Below are 10,888 nucleotides of genomic sequence, written 5' to 3'. Positions count from 1 at the left end.
GGGAGGGAATGATGACTCCACAGCTGGCTGTCAGAGCCCTTTGGAAATGTCTGACTGCTTAGAAAGGTGCCAGATTGGTGCACATACCACAGAAAGGCAGGGTAAGCCCAGTCCTCTAAGAGGAGCTCGCGGCATGTGGTTTCTTGGAGTCTGAATTGTGTTAGCTGCCAGGTTGTGGATGGTTCACTAGAGTAACCAAACTCTGCAGATGTGCTCTGTGCCCTTCAGGGACCCAGTCCCTTCGTTAGACGATGTGCTGGGGGTTCTGAGGCAGCTTCAGTCTCAGCCAGTCGCCTCGAGGAGAGCCTGGGACAGCAAAGGTAAAAACTTTTATATAGTAGCTCGGATCTCCAGAGGCAAAATGCTGTGGTTGAAGCTGAATGGTCAATCAGTGGATTTATAAATAACTGAAATAAATACTTTAGTTACTGACCAGGTCTTTGGTGTGTGTAAATACCACCAACCAAGCGCAGGGGGCATACAAATGAGAATCGGGCTTGTTCTCCCTGTTCAGCACCACCTCATATCCTTTTAAACATGCCTACCACCACTCACCTCTGGCCACATGTGGCATATTTCCACACATCTCCTGGCCATGGCCAGCATAACTTGTGTTTACAAGCCCTTGTCTGCCATTGCCATGTCACTCGTAGGGTCCTCCATTCGTTTTCAGCAGCATGGGGTGTTGAAGGCATGTTCATTGGGAGCTGGTTTGCTGTATTTTCCATGAGCTGAATCCAAGAGGAAGTGTGTCTGCTGTGGATGAAACTCCCAAGCTGTCTAGACCTCTGTGGCCAGACAACTTCTCCCTAGACTGCTTGTAAAATATGAGGCCATTTATAAAATACTTAGCATTTTCTGCTTTCAGACCAGATCCGATGACGAAGCACTTATGAGTGGCAGCAGACCATTCCCTACGACTGAGAGTTATTTCTCTGCATAGCTCATGCACTGTCCCAATGTTTGGTGCACAGCAGCAGCAGCAGGGGCCTTAACTAGAGGAATTTTCCCTCCAGCCCCTATTAATCTGAAATCTCTAGTGCAGGATTGTATTTTCATTTGTATACAGTACTTCCCTGTTCTTGCATCCAAAAGTGCATCTGTGGTCATGTGAACATCAGTAGCAGGTGTGTTTTGGGTACACAGGGACATACTCTGTTCTCAGTGTCCACCGTGCATGCCCTCTGACAGCAATGCCATCGCCCTACATCTCTTTCAGATGGCAGAATATGATTTACAGAGAGGGAGGGGTGAGTGGACTATAGGTATTGCTGTATGCAGGTGGTGCCTGGACATAATCAGCTGTCTGTCCTATATCCAGCCTGTTTTAACCTGTGTATCTAGCAAAGGGATGCTTTTAATGCCCTTGCATTTAAAAAGCACTGCTCCTGGAAATGGACTCAACTTTTAAAGAGAAGCATGCAAAAATCGATGGTGTCAACTAAACCACACGAAGTGCTTGCAGAGGGCACACAGAGAAACAACAAGCTTCTCCACGCACCCTGTCCTGTAGAAGTGTGGAGCAGCAGTGAGAACTGCTCACATGGTGCTCCTCTGTCTCACATTGTAGCTGCTGTATTTTAACAAGGAACAGTTGTCAGTCTTTCCCAAAGGCATGTCTGAAGCTGTTTGGTGGCAGTCCAGGGTGAGGGTGCTGTGCCAAGTTGTCTAGCCACAGCCAAGCGGCTACTTTGTGTGCAAGGGAGCTTTGCGAGGAGAGCTGTCTGTCTAGAAAACTCACCAGCAAATTCCTGTGGGGCAGCCATGTGGAAGGAGCACATGATGCCCTTCAGTTGTCCTTCCCAGACAATTCTTGACTGTTCTCTGCCATCCCTTACATTCCTGCAGACACTAAGGAGGAGCAATGGCCAGGCAGCATCCCTTCAGAGCCAGTCGTTACTAGTCAGGGCTTGGAAGGGCACTTCAGAACTTCTTCATTTGGAGACATTTTGTCTTAATGCACTGAATCTCCTCACTGGCTAGCATTATACACATCTACCTACCAGACCCAACCCACTGTGAAGGATGGGACCATACTGAGCTCAGTGCCACAACTCACCAAAGCCCTGGCAGCTGTCTGCAGGACAGAGAAAGCACATCCTTGTCTCTTCTTCTGACCAAAAATCACATGGTGTTGGTACTAAAAGTAACACATTCCCATCTGTTTATACCAAGCATCGCTGTGACATCTGTCTGTATTTGACTGTGTAGGACTAATGGAGAACTGGACCTAAAATAGAAATGATCCATAAAACACTGCAATTTTCTGCAGCCCTCCAGCTCTCCTGGGAGCATGAGGAACCAAGTTCCTGTAAAGTACTTTGGTTGTAAATGCCTCTGGAGCATGCTCCAGTGGAGGGCAGAGTCACTGAAGTGACTTTAACATATTTATTTCATGGGTATCAAATGTACTGCTATGAAATATGAGTCTAATGGCAAAATTCAGCTTCACGGGGAGAACATGTAACGAGGGGAAAAGGCACTTGCTAACATTGACACTGTGAAATACTGTTGTGCATGTGCATGTGTGCATGTGTGAATACTGAACAAAAATTATCACAATGAGATTTTCAGGCAGCTTGTTGCCATTTTCACATTTCCCCTCCACCTTTCAAACTACCTCCCAGACCCACCCTTCTCCTCCTCTGTTTCCCACTGCCATCTGCTGCTGAGGGTCACCCATGTCTGGTGATGGCAGCCGGTAGGAAAGCTGAGCAGGATGCTAGGTTGAAAATACTAAGTTGGTTGGCGAGTGAGAAGTTCAAATCATGCAGAGCATCATGGGGCAGAGTGGAGAAAGCAAAGCATATGTGGATAGTGAAAAGTTAAAAGAGTCTCCGTGATAATGTATTTAGTGGGTCGTTTTCAACTGTTGCCACCAGCCCTTTACCTGAAATTAACAGCAAAGGGGTATGCTAGGCAAAAGGAAAAACAAACTTGTAAGATACAGCACTGCCATGAGGAATCACTTACCCTTGCCACCTGTGGGGACACAGAAACAGGGCACTATGAACTGCACTCCCCCTCCCCAAATTATCTTCCCCCCTCCCCGGTAAAATCTCAGAACTACCTTTCATAAACTTAATGGAAATTTGTGTTTTTCAGCAGCTGAGGAGCTGCTTGCTACAGTCTGGCTTCTCCTCTCCATAGTATCCTCACTACCAAGCAGTACCTTTCAATGGCAGTAATCCACGCACGGGGCTTCAGTGTGATCCGGGTAAATGTGGCTGTCACAGGGTTTACCAGTTATGCAGTATTAATTCAGTATTATAATTCAAATGTAGAGTTTTATCCCACAACTCCATGCCAGTCATTATATAGCAGAGTTGTCTTGTTAGCATCATGGGACCAGTATGCACCAGTGTTAGCAAGAAGAGAACCATGTGCAGGGAAGCATACAAAGTTGTACCCCGTGCAAGGCTGGGGAGAGAGCAGGGCTACATCTTTATGTAGCTCTGGCTTGGAAGATCTGCCACAAAGGGACTGTTGGCCAGCCACAATAGCAGGATCCTGCTCTCCTCACTGGCTGCTTAAGCACTGTCCAGTGCAGAGTTGCCTCCTGGTCTGGCACTTCATGAGCTAAGGAGAGAGGATGTTTTATCAGTATCGGGTGCTGGCTATACTAATAATGCTTTTCCCACACCCCTTGAAGTTGTTCTTCGAATTGGTGTTAAAGGAAAGGTTCTTTCCCAGTAATCATCACACAGGCTGCAGATTACCTGACCTCTTGGTAGGTTTGAGCAGTTGAGAAAACTTCTTGTTATATTTTCCAGGCTGATTTATACGAAACCTGGAGTCAGGGCTTGAATTCTGCTGCATCATTAACAGTTGTATCCTCTGATAATATAATAAATCTGTGGCTGCCTTGGATGTATGAATCCAAAGTGTCTGAAAGTACCACTGTTGTCTGGTTTGTTTTAGTGAAGTCTATTTTTTTAATTTATTCTATTTCATCTTCCTTTCTGTGTGTCTAACTTGAGGCTGATTTAATGTAGGTCTCTTTCCATCTTCAAAAATTTTACATACTTACAAGTTCTTCACATATAGGATTCAGCATTTCCTCCTTCAAAGTGATATGAACAACTAATATGGTACCAACTTCATTTTTATCTTCTGCTGGCAGTTATCCCATGCCATTAAAGGCATCCTAAAAATTAGCTTCTTTGCTGTGTTCCCCTCCTTTTACACTGCAATCTCTTAGTGAGCTGGTGTTTGACATGCTTCCAGCTCTAGGATCAATAGTCCTTTGCATCAATCAATTAAGCCAAATGGCATGTCCTCAGAGTTGCATGATCTGAGCTGTACCTGCTTGCAGTCAACACAACCACATTCTGTCCTGGAGCTCTAGTTTGTGTCTTTAGCACTGGTCCCACCTGCTCGTGATGTTGGTTCCACCATGTTCACAATTCAGTGCAATTCTGCCACTGGCTGTCTCGCGAGCAATTCCCACCAAAAAATTCTCTTCTGTATTAGTGATTTCGTCTTGTCATTGCTGAGAGCTGCTAGAGTCCTCCTACTATGCAGAATATACATGTTTTTTTAATCTTCAGTCACATTTTGGCCTTGTCTTTAAGACTTCTCCAGGATGACTTTGCTTCTTGTAACTATTGAGCCCTTCCCAAAGACAGGACACAACTTTGGTCTGTGTTTGCTTCCGTATGTGTTGCAATCTTCCATAGTTCTCCTAGAAAACTCCCTGCACTGTGCAAATATTTCCTGGAATTTACCTTATTGCTCTCCTTCTATTGTTCCTGCCAACTCCACTGACAAATGTTATTTGCAGAAATTTGAGACTGGAAGCAAGAAGTCCTCTCTCCCCACAAATCTTTGTTTGTCTTAATCTGCATTCTCAGCTGTCTTACAATTGATTCAGCAGTTTCTATCCCTTTTTTTTTTTCAATTCTGTAAGAAATTTCTCTGCAGTCCCGTGCTTTGTAGGAGTGCAGCAGCAGTCCCTCTTCTGTAGCACAGTCTGATCACTGACTTGCTCACTCCAACCACAGACTGTTAGATATTCATAGTGCCCCTGATTGCCATTCCTGCAAACAAGCCACAAGACTTGACCTTGCGTGCCTCATTTTTTTCAGGAACTCCATTTTGCCTTCATGAAAAAAGAATAACATATGTTTGGTTGATCCTTTTCCAGTTCTTTCATTCCAGTAAATTTCAGGAATTTTTCAGTTGTCTCAACTGTAGCTTCTACTTCTACCTCTAAGGTCAGTCTTCAGCTCCTGCACAGATATCATGCTTTATCCTTTAATGATTCCTACTAAGTCTAGGAGGAAAGGATTAAACTTTGTCAAGTCTTTAACAGCCAAACAGCAAAAACTAATGGAGGGAGTTCAAGGAGGACTAGGGGGAAGCACATTATTCTAAGCTGAGGTTTAAGCTGACATTCGAGTCACCCTTTCCCCCCCAAATTGCCTTTCTTCTGCACTTCCAGCTGACTGACTCCAGTTTGTGGTGAGTGAGCTGGTTCGTGAGTCTGGGAGATGGAGGTTGACCAACGCACCAGACCCCAACCGAACAGTGCCTCGCAGGCACTGGGGACACCAGCCTGAGACAGATGGTGTGGCAAATCCACACCCTTGCTTGGCCTTTGCTCGTGGAGAATAAATGTGAAGTCTCTGATTGCTAACAAATATTAGCACTCAGTAGCCTTCACACAAGAATGTTGTTATGAGCCAGTAAATCTCTGATGTGCTGGCCTCTCAAATGCTGGCGATACTTTTGTTCTCCCCTACTCAAAAGGGATACACAGAAACTAAGAAATACACAGATATGGGCCTCAGGAACAGCCGGAAGTCTTTGGGAGGTGTAAAAGATAAATAGATTTTGATTCTTGGTCTGGCAGAGGTAAACCATGATGATAAAAAATTTCATGCCATTAAATCAGGAAAGATGTGAGTTAGGTGAATAAGCACAATAAAAGCACTAAGGCAGGTGAAGCAGAATATTCTTTGGCACAAAGCACAATGATTGAAGGGTGGAACTCATTGCTGGAGGATGTTGATACCAAGCACTAGATCGATTCAAAAGATGACTGGACAAATTTGTGAAAGAATAATCTCAACACAAAAATACCTCTTCCAGTTTTTCTGGGTCACGGATGCCTGGGGTGTATAACAGCATTCCTACAGCACTTCTTTTATACCTTCGTATTCTTGGGACTGACACATTTTAAGTCTCTTAAAAGCCCAAACACTCTATCAAGCATCATTGATTTTCTATTCTTCACTCTTTCTGGTGAAGGATTTCTGTATGGAGCCAGAGGGCTTCCCGTGTCAGAGGAAACCACTTGCTTCCTCCTCGCAATTCCTTGTGTAACACCAGGCAATCCCCGTGGCTCAGAGCTACAGCAGGTCATCAGTGCCTCAAACAGCAGTAATGGCACAAAAAGGAAGACTGTCTTCGTAGTCCATCATGCTCTAGATGTGGAAGCTCTCTATGGAAGCATCCTTGCTTCAAACCTTCTTCTATGATTCAGAGAACCTTATGCTCAGAGGAGGCTGCTGGGGTAAGGAGACATCCCGTCCCTTCTTTCCTTCCTCTGCTGTGGTTTGGTTTCTGACAGTGAGACTGTTGCCCCTCTGCATTGCAGATTGGCTCAGCCTGCATGAGCAGTCGCTTCTGGTTGCTTGGGTATCTAACCATGAGTCCCAATGGACCCATGAGAGCTGTCTCAAGGATGAAAATGCAGGAAAGGAGCCTGGGACAAGCTTCTAAAACGGGCAAAGAGGTCTTGGTGCAATGGAGTGATTCAGGGCTGGGCTGGGTGCATGCAGTGAAATTCCAGAGGGACCCCAGAGCAGGCATTGAGTGTTGGGGGCTCGAGGACATGACACAGACAGGTATTAAGTGCAAGGTTCAGTTGTGAGTGCTGGCTCAGCTCTGAAGCTGTCCTGGGGACAACTAAGACCCAGACAAAAAAACCCTTCTGTTGCTTAGGCTACCTTGATGGCATAAGTGAAAAGCTATTTGACACATCCAGTGACTCATTTCCCTCTGCAGAGCAGCCCAGGAATGTGGGAGAAGGGCCTGTCTGGAGCAGAAGGGGTCCCTGGCTGTGTAGTCCTGGCCCCCTGCAGACCCTTGTAAGCCGTAGGAGAGCAGGGAAGGGATACAACATTTGGTGTATTTGTGCTTCTTGCTTGGCCCCCTCTGGGCTCTGATCTCCAGCAGGGGCTGGAAGGGAGAAGACCAGTGTATTTCTAGCTGATGATTTTATAAGCTTTCTGATGGCTCTTTTTTTCTCTGAAAATTCCAGCTCCTGTGTTTATGATCCCAGGAGTACTGGGGTCATCTGAGAATCACAGCCTTTATTGTAGGACAGCCCAACCCTCATGTGAGGAAACCAAGTTGCAGAGCAATGGGTTTCATGTTGGCCAGCCCAGCTTCTAGTGACCACTGTATCCGTTCCCACTATACCTGAGCACCTCACAGTCTGTAGAGCACATGTCCTAGAGGCAAGCCAAGGCTTTTCACAGAACTGAGGTACAGAGAAATAAAGACTGACAGCCACAAAGAAGTCAGGGTAGAATACCTGTTTAAACAGCCGCGTTCAAATTGCAGGAGTTCCCAAAATGCTGTCGTGCTTCTGGAGTAAGAACTTGCTCAGGGTCACACAGTCAGGTTGTGGCTAGGTCCCTCAGGCCAGGAGAAGCACTGACCATCTTGCCTTCAAGCTCCAGAGTTTTCTTCCAAGCTGTTCAACAATGGAAGGAAGTGAGACACTCCAGCTCACCCAGCCAGGATCAGCCATGTGCAGAGTGGACAGACGAGTCTGCTCATCCCTGTCCCATCAAACAGTGAGAAGGTCTGGGCACTGAAAAACCTGGCTTGAGCAGGGGTGGAAGGAAAGACTTCCTGGAAGGTGAGGGAGTTGGAGAGACTAAACATGAGCTTGGGCTCTCAGACAACTGTAGTTTGTGGGTGCCCTGACATGTGCCCCTTCTGCAAGGAGAGCAATCCCTGGTGCACACATATCCAGTGTGCTAGGCTGTGGTCCTTCTCCTAGATCATCCAGATTCTCCTGCTGAGGTCCTGGCTTCACTTCTCCCCTCTTCATAATGGTCCTCCTGAACCAAGACCACATATCACAGTACACCTCTTGCCATCCTGCTGGAGCTGGAGGGGAAGAAATCAGGGACTGGGGGTTTTCATCTGTTCTTTCAATCGTGGATCCAAGCGTAGACCCCTTACATCGGGGGGCGTTCTGTTAGATGCCCTCCTCCAGTGATGACTCCATCCATTTTTCAGCCTGCGACCCTTGCACCCTTTTCTTTTTTATTGCTTGCCCTCCATCACCAGCTGTCTCTTCTCTGCATTGTTTCTTTGATCTCTGTCCCTTCCTCAGTATAGGAGGGCTGGATGGTTTGTTTAGGCTTGGGCCATTGCCAAGGATTCCCTTCCTTGTAGCTGGCTCAGCACGTCTCTGCAGGGAACCTGTTTTTATCTACATTTCTTCCCATGAAAAAATCCCCCGTCTGCCTATCTGTCTTCCTCCCTGGGAACGTCACCCACCTTGCATCCCAGATCTTCCTGGATAAAGAAGTAGAAAGTTGTATGAAACCGGGGCAGGTGTTTCAGGATCCTTGGTCAATGTTCCCATGGAATAGTTCAGGGAAAAGGGTCCAACCCTGCCTCTTACCCACAAGTAAATGAGCACGCCCATCAGTCTGAGGACACGATTTCTATTCCCAGATCTGCTTTGGAAAGGCTTTGCCGGCCTTGTGTCACTCCCTGCCATGCCATCTGTTTTGGAGGGGCTGTGAAGTCAGTCTACCCAGGGTGTGCTTTGAGGCCCCATTTGAAGTTTTGTGGGAGTGTTCAAGCGGTTGAAGCCAGAGCCAAGCAGTAGCAGTTCCTACTGGAGAAATGAGCCTGGTCTTTCAAAGCGCTGTCCCAAGTAAAGCTGTGATCCCCACTCAGCCAAGTTATGGTCTGAGAGGTGGTGGGGTGCAGGACACAGGTGAGTTGCAACTAGGAGCTCAAAGACCTCCATTCAGGGTGAGCTGGGGACAGATAGTCAAACTGCCCTCTGCACCCCCAGATGCCATATATCAATGGGCTTCTGAGCAACTGAAGAACCAACATATAGCTGTCCACGTTTCCATTTTAAAAGAGTCCTTTCAGGGAAGATCTGTCCTAGCTCAGAGACTAAAGCCCAGGTCAGTAATGCAAGGGAGAAAGTGAGAAGGTCCTGGAGGGAAGGAAGCCTTATGCTGAGGGCTGAAAGGTGAGATGGGGAGGTGGCAGTAATGTAGCAGGGAAGAAGGTGGTTGAGCACTGTGGCAACAAATCCGCTTGCCTGTCAGGGAGTCAGATTACTCTGGTTTGCTCCTACGGCTCCTCCAACATAACAAGGTGTGAAGCCGTCAGCCTTCACTGGAAGATTTGTGGAGGAGCTGCCTATATCATAGGGAAGGTTTGTAGGGAGAGGGGATTTTGGTGGGCTCTGACCTCCTTGTCATGGCTTTGAAAAGAGTTGGCAGTATAGGATGGGGAAATTATGTGTATCCTTCAACTGCCCAAAGACAAGTGTGTCTAGTCAATGCTACATCTTGTCATCCCCCTAACACTAGTCCAAGGATACATCAGCTGGGCTCCAGGGGTGTCCCCAACCCTGGTTTCCTACTCTTCATCATCCTGTATGTTGGCCGTGGCCCTGTGGACAATATAACACTTTTCATGACAGTATTTGTATTTTTTTAATTGTGAATGGGGAGATAGTGTGCAGGTCCTTGTTACACAGGGATGTGTCTTCCATTCAGACCAGGGCTTGCCCTGGCTTCATCAGATGTCTTTCGATGTTACTGAGAAAAATAAAGAAAGAAATAAATCAGATGTATTTATAAAGGAAACAGAAACCCGCTGCTCCAATGCCTTTGTAGGAGTATTTTTAACAAAACATTTTTTCAAAATAAATGTGAATTGTAAAGTTTGAAGCATTTGCTTGTGGCTTTCTTTTCTACGTGCTTTGTCCAACTTTTGCCCTTCCCAATTATCCTGCTCGGGTGTAAATATTATGGTAGACAAACATGAGGGATATTGATCTCTTAGAGAGACAAAAACATGCCCAGAACTTGTTTAGTGCCTGGGAAATCACTTCAACATAAACAGATATCACTGTTGCCCTGCTTAAACCATTTAGTCTGAATAATTAATTGACAAATGTAGCCATTTGCTCCACTTATAAATTATCCAGAAGAACACTTTGTTTGTCATTAACTTGTTCTTTAGTTAAAAAGATGCTACAAATTTATATGTGCACATGTTTCCCCGTACACCGTAAGAAGAATGGGCGGGCAAGACGACTGGCCTGGCTGAACGGGGAGCTCTTGCTGGGACTCAGGAAAAAAAGGAGAGTTTATCGCTTGTGGAAGAAGGGGCAGGCGACTCAAGAAGAGTACAGGGATCTCGTTAGGTCATGCAGAGAGGAAATGAGAAAGGCAAAAGCCCAGCTAGAACGCAACCTGGCCGCTGTCGTTAAAGACAACAAAAAAAGTTTTTACAAATACATTAATGACAAGAAGAGAGCCAGGGAGAATCTCCATCCTTTATTGGATGCGGGGGGGAACATTGTCACCGAGGATGAGGAAAAGGCTGAGGTGATGAGGAAAAGGCTCAGGTACTTAATGCCTTCTTTGCCTCAGTCTTTAGCAATCAGACTAGTTACCCTCAGGGTACTCGGCGCCCTGAGCTGGAAGACAGGGATGGCGAGCAGGATGAACCCCCCATAATCCAAGAGGAAGCAGTTAACAACCTGCTACGCCACCTGGATGCTCACAAGTCTATGGGGCCGGATGGGATCCACCCGAGGGTGCTGAGAGAGCTGGCGGAGGAGCTCGCCAAACCGCTCTCCATCATCTATCAGCAGTCCTGGTTA

This window comes from Pygoscelis adeliae, unplaced genomic scaffold (assembly GCF_000699105.1).
Source record: "Pygoscelis adeliae isolate BGI_AS28 unplaced genomic scaffold, ASM69910v1 Scaffold291, whole genome shotgun sequence".
NCBI lineage: Eukaryota > Metazoa > Chordata > Aves > Sphenisciformes > Spheniscidae > Pygoscelis > Pygoscelis adeliae.
Note: the sequence above shows the minus strand (reverse complement) of the source record.